Raw genomic sequence first — 14,702 nt, 5'->3', positions numbered from 1 at the left:
GCCAGGAAGATGGAGGTAGAAAATAATTAGTTCTCCATTTCCAAGATTTCTTCTGTGACTTTTCATTCCCTGATTGTTGTTATTGCCCCTGATTCTGTTTTACAGAATTTCCTTACATCAGTAAAGTGGTTCAGATTCAGATTCATTTTGAATGCATTAAGTTAAAAACCATTCCTATATACAAAATGAAGCGTTTCTGATAAACCAAAGTCTCAGAAGCGGCCACCAAAAGTGGTTTTTGCTATTGATACCTCGTTTCTCCTAGTGAGCTCATGTTTCCAAAGCAGGTCATGTTATACAAATGCAGACCATACACTTCCTTTGCTAAAACTTTCTGAATATCATGAAGAAACTTCTTTGCTATTATTATTCAATAGTGGCCTCAGCAGGCCTTATTTGTTTACTTGTTAAATGAAATGAGGATTATAATGGAATCAAAAGACACCTCTGTGACAATATTTAACTGTGGAAACTTGCTGTCATGTGCACATATTAGCTATTTCCATAAAATCCTATTAAATATCAGAGTTCCACAGCTAAGCTAATATTACCCATTGAACTTTTCTAACTCAAATAGTGTTGCAGTAGAAACCTGCCAAGAAACAGACTAAGTTTAAACCAGTAATTAAATGACCAGTATTTAAATAAACCAAATACCAGATTATCGCTAATATCCTAAATATTTTTTATTCCAAACATGAGAAGCTTTAATTAGCAATTATCTCGTTTGAAAATTGCTTTTCTGACATCTCTGCTTGGAATTTGTTTCTTCTTTATTGCAAGTATCTCCACAATTCCAGTGATAATTTCTTAAATTGCCTGACTTGATTGTTCAGGTCACGGTCTTGCACATTCTTGTTTATTATACTTGCTTGTAATTAAGTATACATGTTTAAGTAGTCCCATTAAAGTCGGAATCTAATTCATAATTAATCCAAAGCAAAGTTTGGATATAAATAATGCATTATTGTATACAACATCTGTAAAGTGCAGGTGTGTCGTATGCACATAGGAAGAGCAGACTGTGTAAGCGGGGGGAATACGAACGGATGTGTACTGAAGACAGCAAAAAAAAAATGTAGGTAGGCAAACATAGGCTAAATTGCCAGATTTGTTTACTGGAAAACATTTGTTAACATTGCGTACTTGAAATTAATTATGTTTATAATTTTGGAAAGTTCATTATACTAGCAGTAAGTATGGTGATTTTTTTTATCAAGCAGATCAACCATTTCAGCCTTATTAATTGCAGCCTAAGGAATGTTTACTCTCTGTCCTACCTATCATGCCAATTAGTTTGGCTAACAGCCTACTAAATTTGACAGCTGAGGATTAACAAGAGCTTAACAGTAAAGCAACTTTTCCCCTACAGACTATTGAATCCAGAAGGGGTGTTTTTCCAAATCAGGATCATTCAGAAGCTCTTCTCTTGCCTGTTATTAACACTATCTTAACTGTGGGGTTAGTTGGTTGCAACGGAGCCTTAAGTCACATTGTTCTGAAAATTAGACTCCTTGTTTATACGCTTAAAAAAGGTTAAGTTTTTTCAAAACTGAATGACAATGTTCCTTGCCTTTTAAAATATTGAATGAGACGCTTTAATGGAAAGCTAAAGAGCAGACATAAAGGTCTTTCTGGAAATCAGGCTCCCTTAAGGCCTCAGTTTGCAAACTAAAAATTAAGCCTCTTTTGAAAGCCTTGACCTAGGCACTTTGAGTAACTAGTGTTTGGGATCTTGAATTATCTCAAGTGGAAATGAGAGTTTATTATATTCTCATAGCATGTTGTCTGTTTGCTACTGTTGAAAGGGCTGAAAAACAAATCTTTTTGTTTGTTTGTTTGCTTGGTTGGTTTTAATACCACAGTTTGGAAAAACTTATTTTGTAACAATAATATCAGAGGTTACATTGGGTAAAGCTTCTAAGGATCAAAAATTATATATTCTTCCTCAACAAAGAAAGACAGACAGAGTGGGTAAAGCCTGCTTCATGCACATTTAAACTGAGGCACGCATGTTTTGCAAAAGAGACAGCAACGACAAACCTGTCCTTGAAGTGTTTCTGATGCACCATTAAGAACAGCACACAAACTGTGTCTGCCGTCTCCTCCTGGCGTGGTGTGTCCTCCAAGGAGAAGTTACAGAGTTACAGAGCGGGCAGAGTGCCAGAATTCTGCAAAGCATTGGATTTCATTTTGTCCCTCCTTGCGTTTGTTAGTAACTACTGGATATATACCGAGACATTTGACTTCTGGAACAGAGGCATTTCATAAGTCATCTATTCTTGTAATGTGAAGAATCTGACTTTATTATTACAGGAGCATGCAAATAAAACTGACCCCAGTGAACTTTCTAACTTTTTAAAACCTCAACTTTGCTCTGGCAAACTAACCTGTGTTAACACTAATCAACGTATTTCATTAAATTCTCACATAGAAAAAAAGGATAAAGCTTGTAGTTTGTACCTTCATGTTGATATGCTCTGCCAATTCTCTTCACAATAACATAGTAAACACTTCCACTGCTTTGAGGAAAACTGCATCTCTCCCCTTACAGCAGAGTACGTTAAGTAAAATAAGTTGATTTTTGTCAGCTGAGTTCTTTCTGAAATTTGTCCATTAAAAAAACTCTGGGTCTACGCAGCCTTAGAAGGAATGGCAGTGTGTTACACCTTTTCTTTGAAGACAAGAGCTAACACATACATACTTCTGCTAATAAGCAGTTAACTATAGGCTCATGTTGATGGATCTGGTTAGAAAGCTTATGACACACAATACCACAGAAAGAGAAAAATATGTATAAAAGAGGAATGAAATTCTTGCAATGAATGGCAGTCAAAATCCTCATTATCCAATTCAGCCCAGTCATTTTTCTGAATTACAAGAAATCATATAGTGCTCTCAGTATATACCTACAAAGAGGTGGAAGAAGAACAGCAGTTGATTCAACACATCCTGGACTCGATGATCTTGAGGTCTCTTCCAACCTAGAAATTCTGTGATTCTGTGTGATTCTGTGATCCTGCACCAAGACAGAAATGGATTTTATTTCAATAATCTGAGGAAACCACACAGCACAAATCCTTTGAAACAGTTTTTAAAAAGGTTACGAACACGTAGTGGAACATAGTTTCTCTTGCCATTTGAGGCTGGCAGACTGATTGCATCACTAGGGACAGTGGGATTTGTCTCCCCTACTAAAACATGTAATGCAGTTCCTTAACCCCATTAATTTCTTTTGGATTGCTCACATTCATAAAATTATCATCAGATCTTGTCTGATAGAGATGGCAGCCTTGAGTAGGTTGCACTAACCAGCGCAAGTCTCAAGAGAAGTTAATTCCTCCATTTAATGTTACCTAATCTTTCAACTTCTCATATTCATATGAGAAGTCAACAGTCATATTAGTTTTCTTTATTTTTAGCCATAAAAATGCTAACAAGTCACAGTATTTATAGATGCTTTCATATGCATATTCAAAACGTCTTTACTGAAAATAGCTTTATGGTTGAAACATCTGGTCGGAAGACCTCAACTAAGCATCATCCATTGTGCTCTTACCACAAACTGATAGAGGCACGGTAGGCAGAAAAAGCTCTCCTTAATTTCTCTGAAGCGTTTATAGTAGATGGATAAAGCATCAATGAAAATCAGAGTCCTGGGCGTTAACGTAACTTACTATATTCTCTGGATTTTTCAGATCAGCATATATGCAGAAAATCTCACTGTTCCTAAATGACATCTTTGTTTTCTGAGTAAACAGCAGCTGAAGTTAAGGGGAAATTACCACTTTCCTTCTGCCAAAAAAACAGAAGGGAATTTCCCCACATCTGTTGTTTGTTATGGCAAACTACTCCTGGAAGAAGAGTCCCCAGGAGGCGTAACCTGAAGGGGGACAATGTGTGACTAAGCAGTACCTGGAGAATTTCTAGTTCTCTCACCTTTTTGCCTGCAAGTAAAGGTATCAGCAGGTTGGGAAAGCAAAGCTGTTCCAGCTGGCAGTCCTCTTACTCATTTTCATATTTAAAAAAAAAAAAAATCCTTCCATTCTTCATTCTCCCAGTCAGCTCCTCCTCTCTGTTAGGGAATGAAAAGAAGGACATAAATGACTTGGCCACTGCCCAAGGATGGAAGGAAGAACCCCAGAAAACTTAAGAAATTAGCATATAACAATGGATTGATAAAGAAAAAAGTATTTTTAAAAAGTGAAAATAGCAAAGAGAGAAAAAAAAAAAAAAAGGACAGAATGGTAACAGAATGGTAAAAGCTATTAACATTTATTTATAACAAGATTCAGGATTGCTGTTATCATATTTTATAGCACTATGTGGTTGAGGGACAGTGAAAAATAAAAAGAATAAACTGAGAGGTAAGGGGCAAGTTGAAACTGTGAAAGTAGAGACACCAATGAACTGGTAAATGGAAAGCCACAGTAGGAGAAAGGGACTAAGAGCTGTTAGCCACTGAAATTGGAAAGCTGAAGAAAAGATAGAAGTGGTCAGAAGGAAATAAAAAGGGTTTATCAGATGGAAGAAAATATATTATTGTAAAGAATGTCTTGAGACTATTACAATGAAATTCAAAGAAATTGCTTAGCTGTCAAGGGTTTTGACTGTACAGGGGAAGAAGAAAACTAGACAGACCATACAAAGAAGACTAGTGCGAGAGCTACATGTCTCCAGATACAATGAGGCAGTCACAGACACAGGCTGAAGAAGAGATTTTCTCTTTCAAACTACTGATACGTTTCTGTATGCATTTTGCCTGAAGCTGAGGGGTCTAAATGTGCACTTCTTGGCTGCTTGGTACTGGTCATTTCTGCATTTACTAAGGTCACTTTGTGGGGAAAGAAGATGTCTGGTTTGTGCTGCATTTAAAAATTTCCACCACCACCACCCCTTTTCTTCTTTTTCCCCTAAATTCCTGAGATCTTCCCAACCAAGAAACAGAACACAGGTTTCTGTATCTACGAAGAGTAAGATCAGATTACTAATTGAGTTGTTTCTAAATTAATGTTAATTGTACCTGCACTACAGAGAAGACTGAAGGCTCCAGTCAAGATGAGGGCTCAGTGCCATCGCCATCTACATGTACGTGCCACCTCGCAGTCCCCAGCTGGTCCCTAGCCATCCAGCCTGGAGCACAAGCAGCGTGATCTCCCATCTGCCTGAAAAAGACCACAGAGACATTCTCCGGGTAATTTAGGAAATGTCCCAGAGATGGAAATGGATCCGGGACCTCCAAAATTCCTAACCCCCTTTCTAAACACTCGATCATCTTTCTTCTGTGGAAATATACTTTCTGGTGCATGGGTGCGTAACCTGAAGGAATTTAGGACAAAGAGCAACGAAGAACTGAAGTGCTGTGTGTGTGCCCAAAGGACCTGCCAGTGTACAGCAATGGGCCTCACTGATTTCTGCCAGTCTGCATCCTTGTATTTCCATTTGTTTTAATTATTTTATGGTACCTCGTACACTCTAAGCTTATTTGAACTCTCCAGTAAAACGCACTGTGATAACACCAGCCATTTCACGTAAATGATGCTGTACAGCTGCAAACGGTGGCGGTGTCAATAAAAGGAAAATTATCTTGATTAATCTTCATTAAGTGCAGCATTTTAACATAAGACAGGCAATGAAATTCACTGACTGATTTGCTTAACTTCATATCTTTTAAAGCCTCACAAAAGCTCCCTGGGTATTTGGAAATGCAGGTGTGTTTATCCCAATTCCTTACAATGAAGTACAGCTCTTTTTTTTTTTCTGACCAATTATCCCAGAACTTCAATTTTGCTGATTTCATTTGTTACTTCAGACTGAGGAGGTACCACATAAAAAAGTTTAAATATTGTTCAATGTGAAAAACAGTTTCTTTGGCTTTTTTTTTTTTTCCCCTCCTGTATAGCTTGTTGAATTATTAATAATGCTTTGCTTCACAATGTTTATCAGTATGGTCTCTGGATGATGATTATGCACACACACACATGTTCATGACTATTTTCTTTGTTTCCACATTCTGTGGTGACTATCCTTTGTGTTGTGTTTTTTTGTTTGTTTGCTTGTTTGTTTGTTTTTCTCAGTAAAATTCAAAGCTGTGTTCTGGAAAAAATAGATGAAGTTTACATGAAGCAGATGAAATTCATGTTTCCAGCAAGACAAAGTATGTGAGAAGACCAAGGAAAGCTGAAGAACAATACACAGTATTGTTCCCCAGTAACCAGCCATAGGGAACACCTTCCAAATACTGGTTGTAAATGCAAACACGAGTTGCCCAAGAAAAAGAGAAAAATTGGCCAGAAAAACAGTAGGTTCCATAAATGGAGACTTTATTTGGATTTCTGTTTTATTGGAGTAAATTTGAAATTTTAATATGTGGATGACTTACAAATCCAGTGGGAACCCAAAATGAATTCAGCAAAGAAATCTTTACCCTAAGGCGTTAAGGTTGTTTCATCATATGTGAACTAATTTTCGTGAGGTTGTCTAGTAAATTTTTAAATTTAATCAGAAGTAACCTAAAATATATAAACTGCATAGTAATTCTCTCTTCTCCTTGTAGACAAAGGACTGACCTTTCAGTTCACTAACAGAAATTTCTCTGAAATGCCTGCCAGGCAAAACAAAGATTCCATCTTGATTTTACACTTTAATACAACAGTTTGAACATTAGAAACCCACCAAGGCAATTAAAACGTGCTATTCTACATGCTATTCTGCTGTTCACATGCAGACTGTAATTAGCTATAGCCCCCCTTGTGCCTTACCTCAGCCTAGAGGAGCTGTGCTAGATAAGTTGAGGTATGGGTTCCTTGGTTGTCAGGCTGGCAGAAAGTCAGTGTAACACAAAGAGGAGGACAGTTATTCCCAGAGAACAAGAAGTACTGGGCAGATCCTGTGCATCTTGCGAGCTATAGCTTAATTAAGGCTTACAGAAATTATCTGAACATCTGCATTTTGTGCTGTTACCTAGGGCTCTCAGGGTATTCTTTATTGTGCTGGCAACGAAAAAGAATTGCAGATTTTATTTTATTTTTATTGCAAGAGGACAGAAGTTGAGAAATTCTAGATGAAGACTCTCTATTTATGTACATGAGGATGAAGTTAGGTTGGGTACACCAACTACATGAGCCACCCTTGAAGGGAACTCTGCTTGATTCATGTTGACATGCCTGGGCTCATATTATATTCATGTTGGTCAATAGATACAGAGGTTCGCTTGTGTTCAGATTTGTTCCTTTTTGTATGGGGCCAAGAGCAAGCAGCGACACAGAACCTTCAGGGACCACAGTGCATGGACTCGGAACCCTCCAGAGGGGAGAGGTGCTAAGGATCAGGAAGGAAAAAGGGTACTGCATCCTTCAGGCAAACTGGTTTCAAAACCATACTCATTTTTGTATGATGCTACCCCTTGTGTGGTAATGCACAAAATAGTCCCCCACTGCAGAATGAGTGCCCAAGAACCCCATAACTCGGAGATGCTAACAAGGTAATCATGACCTCAGCCAAACCCCCTCACTTTTCAGGCCTATTCCATATTTCAAATACCTAATGACATTTCCTTTCCATTCTCTGGTATTGCTGTCTTTAGTAATAGCATGCCCTGCAGCACTGCCAATCATTAATGATCAACTACACTCCTTAAATAAATGAATATCTTATAATTCGATACTGTCCTTTTTAATTTTGTTTCACCTTTCCAGGACTCTTGTGGACTACAGACATTTGCAACAGATCTTCTTTGCACTTTAGGGCCTTATCTTCCAAAACACAAAATGTTCTGGCCTCGATCCAGGAAAGCACTTAGATACATGTTGACATTTAAGTAGATGAGTGGCCTTAGTGAGGTCAATTGGGCTACTTATTTGTGTAAAGCTAAACCTGTCCTGAAATATTTTGTTCAATGGACTCAGACTGTTCAGCACTTTGAATGACTGAACCCTTCATGAGATCGTACACAATTATTGTAATTATTGCACAAATGCTTTATGCAATAATAATTGCTCTCCAAATGATTAGAAATGTGCACACTTATACTTAACAATTACTGTGTCTAATTTCAGTCCAACCCCATGGAAAAGGTATGAGATTATTTCCAATACATATGGGGTATTTCTAATTGCCACTGTGAATTTCTGTAGTGCCAAGTGGTGTTCAAATAGAAAGGATTAGGACATGCTTCAGTCTGAGGGTGACCTCAAACCTGCCCCAGTGAGCACAGCTGTCTCCCTCAACACTATGCAACACATGAACATTAAATCCCTAGTTTGTACTAGGGACGGACACATCCTTGCAGGCGCTAGCTCCTGCATCTTCCTGGGGAGCATTTTTAAACCAAGGCAAATGGCCAGAGCCCAAACTTGCAAGCATTTTTGACTGAAAAAAGAACACCGAGATACCTCCACACTACGTTGCTGGCTCATCATGAGCAGTGTGGCAGCTGAATGCTGATTCTTTGCCCTACAATCCAGCAAGTCAATTATTCAATGGGAGACAGTTCAGAGTTAATTTTTATTCTTCCTCTAAAGAAGCTGAAGGGCTGTCTGCCCTCATTACTGATTTATTTTTCCTGTGTAACATCATAAACAGAAATTCACAAGAAAGAGGTTTTGTGGTCACTTACAAGTTCTTTTTCTGAGGCACCAAGCACAGAAGGGAAAGAAGATACAGCTTTTATGAGGCCTGATAGGAAAGTCTAGCCACGTCTGGCCCTTCCAGACCCTGTGACTTGCTGGGTGCAAGGCCCCGAGAGCTCAGTGAACCACTCTGCTGGGAGGAATTAATCGGCTAACAAGGGACACGCTCATGGAGGCAGAACCGTTTCAGCTTGTGCTCTAAATTCAGCTTCCTCCAGACATTCATCAAATAACGTTTATGAATGATTTTAGTAAAAAAAAAAAAAAAAAAAAAACTCCAAGGCTTTCCTGATACTTCTACATTACCTAGTATATACATTCATATACACAACAGGAAATATTGATCAGTGAGATCCTAATTAAGATTTTCCAGTGCTTGTTTACATATTTTTTTTATGATATTCAAGTTGTTCTGGAAAAGCAAACACACTGACTTGAAGGGTGCCGTCCTCTTCATGGGTTCCTCATGCCACACCTGAATTCCCTGCCACCAGCTGAATGCCACTGGAGGTTATTACAGAGGGGTTAATCTCTGACCTTAATTAGTCCAGTACACAACAATCAGGGAGCTAATCAATATGTAGAGATGTGTCACTCCTTCCTTATAGCACGCCACTGTTGGCAGGAAGTAAAAAATTACCCCACAGGTAAAACCAGCAAAGCTTCTGCCTTCAACTGGCCGACAGAAAAACCAGAAGCTGCACTCAGCGCCACTCAAACTAACACCCCGAAATGGGACGGTGACCTCGCCTGGGCTCTGGGAACCTTTGAACTTCTCCGAGCAGAGCCGTAAAGCTCCCAGCAGGAGGTCAGGGCTTCCTGCTCGCCGTGCAGCGAGAGCAGCGTGCGAGGAGGCCGCCGCGTCCCACACGGCAGCAGCAGGAAGTCACGGAGGCCTCCGCCAACAGCACGTTCACCAGGCCGGGTAAAACCCTCACGAGCTGCTGGGCCGAGCTCGGTCAAAGGTCAGAGTGGCTCCTAATCTGCTCCGCCGTAATTTTTGGAGCAGATTTTGTGCTGCACATGTAACAGGAAGCTATGGCCGCACTGCAGTCCAGCCACAGTATCTGTCTTTTCCTTTCATGTTTGTTTGTTTGGCTCGGCAAACCTATTGTTTGTTAACTGCTCCTATTGTTTCCGCTGCAGTGCATAGCATTTTGGTAATCCAGGAACTGCCGGAGCATTTGGGCTTTGAAAATACCTTTGAGACAAACATCACCGAGAGCTGCTGAGAGGATCAGTTCAAAACGCTGCTGTTTGCTTTGCTACAGCCCTGCCGGCACACTGCTCTGAGGGGAACACACCTTCAGGATTCAGGGACGTACAGCACAAAGAAAGAGCGTTCCTATAGCCAAAGGATGCAGATTTTAAACATGGCTTGAAAAAAAAAAAAAAAACGAGCTTAGTCATGAAATTCTAGCACCAGAAAACAACCTGCTGGGTTTTCTGAATGAAAACAAGCAAACCAACAAACAAAAAAAGCTAGGAGAACCTTGATCCAGGCTCCTCTTGAAACCTACCTGGAACAAACAGCAGTTTCGTAAGTCTTCTGCTCAAGTGTGTGCAGTTGAGCTTTCTCTTTCTCTTTTTCTCTCATGTTTCCAAAGTGCCTCCCTCTCACCAGTTACCAGGCAACAGAACAATATTGCTCTGCATGCGCATCCAGCAATAACTGGCATTGCACTGTATTTTTGCAGTTTCTGAGAGAAAATAAAGATGTCCTGAAATACTGTCTCGTGTGATAAATAGCTACTGCCCGGAAGACATTTAAATGCTTAAAATGCTGATTTCTTTCCTCATAGAAATTCAGAGAATGAAAATAACCCTTCCCTAATAGAGGAACTCCCATCCAAAGCAAACTTACAATGCTAAAATAGACCACACTGCAGAAGGAAGCTGCTTCAGTTGTTATTTCAAACAATTAGCAGCCTTTTAGGTGTTACAGACACTCGCATAAGCCTTTATCTGAAAATCAAGGCAAAACTAAAGCAGCAGCTACATACATCAAGTTAAAGTGCATTTTACTGTTTTGGAAACTAAAATGCTGCCTTTGTGATGAAACTGTCTTTTATTCCTCTTTTGTTTGCTGGTCTGATGTCAATAAAACCGCCAGGAAAGTTCAGCACTTTGCCCAGGAATCACTGCTTTTGGGAGCAGCCATAAAGGTGGGCTGGGATCCAGTCTAACCACAGAGCATCGCCCAGTCCAAACCCCCAGGGTGTGCAGCCCTTCTTCTGGAGTCAGGTTTCATTCAAGAAAAATCTGATTCTGGACCTTGACCCAAGCAACTCCGGGTCCTTTTGCGTAGTTGTGGTTCAGTTTCAAATTTCACGTTGTAGGTCAAGTTCACCTCGATGTACCACGAAGATAAGAATTTGAAGGCTTTGCAGGTTTTTAACTTACAAAACAAGAGAAGTCTTTAATCATAAACAACTATTCCACATATTCCCACCAAAACATGCAATGTAATGAATTCTTAACTCCTAATACTTAACTACTATATGGGTAAGCTGCTCAGTCTCCAACGAAAGACAGTGTCAGTGAACAGTCCTCACAGGTGTGTTATATTTGTGTTAAAACAAAATCAAAGGTGATCTTTGAAATCTCAGAATACTCAGTAGTCTGGTTTGATTGGTCAAATTGCATTATTTGAGTGGTTAAATTGCATCATTGTATAAGAAATTTTAATTTTAAATTATAACAGGAACTTTATTTTTTTGTTGTTACATTTTTCTTACACTTTTTTTTTTTCTTTATTTTAGCTGTAAAAAGTAGTTAATGTTTGCAACCTAGATACAATTTCCCAGAATGTTTTGAATCCTGACCTTCAGGACACGCAGTGTGTCAGGATATATATGACAACAGAAAAAAAATTGTTCCATTCCCAATGCTATTGATGCAAAAGCGCTACGCAAATACTTGCTAGATAACAGCAGAAAGATTTGTGGTTCACTTTCTTGGATCTGGGAAAGAGCAGTACAGCATAACGATGCATTCTCAGCTTGTCTAGATAACATAAATAGCATTGCTCAGTGCATACATTTGACACTTTATTTACTCCAACAGTTATTGTGGATGAGTATTGGGTCTGTATAATAAACACCTCCGTTCTGTTTCTAGCTCTAGGAGGAGGAACCAAATCCAAACACTGGATTAACTTATTTGCAGAATGGCTGGAGCATGAGCTGGCTATTGCCTGTAGTGGAAATGCTGTGCCTTGGTCAAAAGAAAGACTCCAGTCTGCACTGAAATATAAATAGCAATCACAAGAAATAACACCTCAAGGCGTGACCTGGCTTGTAGTTAGCGACCATTTCTTGTACGCCGGTCCTTTCCCACATACAGCTTCTTCTAACTGAACAAAAAATATCTTCGGCTTATTTTACAATTCGTAAAATCCGGTACAGTCAGGAGGACTTACTGAACCTTATATAAAATCCCCAAGCAGCAGGCAACAGCAGATTTTCTCTGCAGAAGAAAGCAAACAATTAAATCAGATGGGATGGGAGTGAGTGAAAAGAGTAAGTGCCTACAGAAATCAGCTCGATCCCTCGTGTGCTCATTCTAACAGTTGGATTTTCTCATAGAAATAGAGTTGGGGGGGGGGGGGGGAGGGATGTTCAGGTCATGCAGCAGAAGGGAAATGGTGACATCTGGACTCCCCTGAAGCAAGCTTTCACTTTTTGTCTTATCAAAGTTATAACTGAGTGGTCCTATTAAATGACAGGGGGATAAAATAAATAAGTAAATAAACAAACACTTAAAAATGAGCATTTTTTTTATCTATTGCTAATGCATATCGAGCCCCTTTTCACATATACAGGCACACAAGTTGCAATCCAATTAGTTTAAGCTAAGCTAAATGAAAAAATAGATTGTGCTATAGCCTAAAAAACAATCAATAGCCACTGTAAGGATCAATGGTCTAAAAAACTATTGACTGCTCATGTCACAACCCGTACTTTCCATTCCACACTAAATACAACTGTAGATCAATATTTGCCAGATGTCCATTTGGAAGCAAAGTATTCTGGCTGTGGTCTCTGTCCTTAACCTTGCAAAAAGTATCGGTCTTTACATTTCGCTTAAACACCCCCTGGTGTGCTGTCGGATTCCACTAACAGCATCTCCCAGAAGTCTCATTATCTTCCTTTTCTAAGCCTAGAGAGGGAGGAACTTTCCGTGGCTCTCATTAGTCTGCCCCACACCGTCCAAACCAGGCTCCTTCGTTCTGATGGCAGAGATGTGTTTATTCAGGTAAAAAGGGGATGAGAAGAAAGCAGCCAATCTATCCGTGAGGGGAGGTTTCTTATCTGTAGATTTGACTATCAAGGCTCAACCCTTTGTCAAGCAAGCGTGCTGCTCCTGCTTACAGATACGGTTGATGGATCTCCTGAACGCAATCTCCCCCTTTTTAAAAGCCGAAGGGCTGAACAATACGAAAGCTCCTCGGCTCTCAAACCCCAGTCCCTCTGTTGCGCAAGCTGCCACTCCCCCAGATAGATGCCAGGCACTGAATTTGTTGCGCGTGGATGTGTTCCCATTTCGCAGTTGTAGGTGGCACAGGCACTTACTTGAGCACCCTGAGCTCAAGGAGCTGCAGCACGGACCGAGGCTGCACCGGTGTGGCAGAGGGGGAGAGACCCTGCTGGTGGGATTTCTCTCCTCCGAGCCCTGCGGTGACGATGGGTGAGTGCTGTGGCACCGAAGGAGTAGCTGGAGCTTGTGTTGTCGGCGAAGGAGAGGAGGTTTAAACAGGCAATTTTTAGAGACTGTCAAAACTGAAGAGTGTAAACATTGTTAACATTTCTTTAAAATTCTGGCAGGGAAGGAAAGCTGCCTGGATGCGCGCCATCCTACAGTTGCAGAAAAGTTTAGCAGACCATATGCTGCCCTAGAAGACAGGTCCCAGCCAGCTCCTCCCCGAGAGCGTTGGAGAGAGAAGCAGCGAGCAGGCCTCGGAGCACCGCTGCCATTTCCCCATCCAGCACCGCCGCGCTTCCTCTTTCTGCAGGAGGGTTTGAGAGATGTGCTGCACCAGGTCCTAGCCACGGTGGGCAGAGCTAGCGTGGGCAGGAGAAGGCGTGGGTGCTCCTCTTTCCAACTGCACGCCTCTCCTTTTTCCATCTACGCGCACGTGGTAGGGATTCACTTACCCTGCTGATGTCCCTGCAGGTTGTTGCACGGGGTCTGAGTTCCCTTTGCATTTGCTTTTGCACAAGGCGGTTCTGTAGAGAATGGCTCCCCTTTATCGGTGTAATTCTGCAGTCCTTTCCCTGGCATCCTCAGTTCTACCTCGGTGCGAAATGGGTGTAAGCAATTTCGCAGCCAGATATTAGGGTTTTTCACAAGTCTTCCGTAGCTTGGAAAAAAAAAAACACTGATTTAATGATTGCAGCGTAGATGCTTTTAACATGCTGTCAATGACTGCAATTTAACGTGACTTCAAAAATTAAAACGTTGCTTGCTTACATTTTGCTCATCGTAGCAGCCCTGATGAATTTCTGAGTGTAATAACTGTAACTGAAGCCAAATTTGGTCCAGTGATGCAAGATGTCATTAGCATTTCAAAACAGGCAACATTTTGCAATAATGGCAAATATCCCATAACCCTCATAAATTACATATCCTTGTAGAGACTTCTGTTTGGGCACACAAAAGGCTCATTTTTTCTCTAAAATCCAAAGGGCTAAATCCGGATCTTTCCCCCTCTGGATCAGAGGTTCCTGCATGCCTACCAGCTCAGCGTTAATTAATTGTACTCTTCTCAACCCCGTATATTCTCAGTCCCATAAATTACTCTGGCCCTTTTGGCCTGACGTTAATTACAGTGCTGCACAGTTCACACTGACCCACTTTGTCTTGGACTCAAACTCTCTCTGGCGGTGATTGCTGCGATCACACGTACCAGTCCCTTTCCTATGGTTCACACCAGCTTCTCCTGGCTTCAGCTCTGTACCCTGTAACGCAACCATCCACTCCATCATCCCTTATCATCCTATCTCCTTCTTACAAACGTTCAGAGCTTTCCTGGTAGATTAATGTCTTTGCCTGGAGGTTAATGGAGGACTT

General features: G+C 40.6%; 2 long non-coding RNA genes across 4 annotated transcripts in view; one reads left to right on the top strand and one right to left on the bottom strand.

Moving 5' to 3' along the window:
* Positions 1-750: 750 nt before the first annotated feature.
* The window catches only part of LOC137852522 (uncharacterized), a 28,938-nt gene continuing 14,986 nt past the window's right edge, over positions 751-14,702 (bottom strand). For 2 of the 3 annotated variants that reach the window (XR_011093907.1, XR_011093906.1), the window contains 4 exons: positions 10,151-13,992; positions 5,024-5,165; positions 3,940-4,075; positions 751-2,909 (listed from right to left, as the gene is read on the bottom strand). This is a non-coding gene — a long non-coding RNA (uncharacterized lncRNA). The remainder of the gene's footprint in view (positions 2,910-3,939; positions 4,076-5,023; positions 5,166-10,150; positions 13,993-14,702) is intronic. The other variant, XR_011093908.1, reaches the window with a different exon arrangement.
* LOC137852523 (uncharacterized) lies at positions 9,078-10,087 on the top strand. The gene is made up of 2 exons (XR_011093909.1): positions 9,078-9,595; positions 9,777-10,087. It is a non-coding gene; the product is annotated as an uncharacterized lncRNA (long non-coding RNA).

The sequence above is a fragment of the Anas acuta genome, chromosome 2 (assembly GCF_963932015.1).
Source record: "Anas acuta chromosome 2, bAnaAcu1.1, whole genome shotgun sequence".
Classification (NCBI taxonomy): Eukaryota; Metazoa; Chordata; class Aves; order Anseriformes; family Anatidae; genus Anas; species Anas acuta.
Note: the sequence above shows the minus strand (reverse complement) of the source record. Positions and strands in the feature narration are given on the sequence as shown.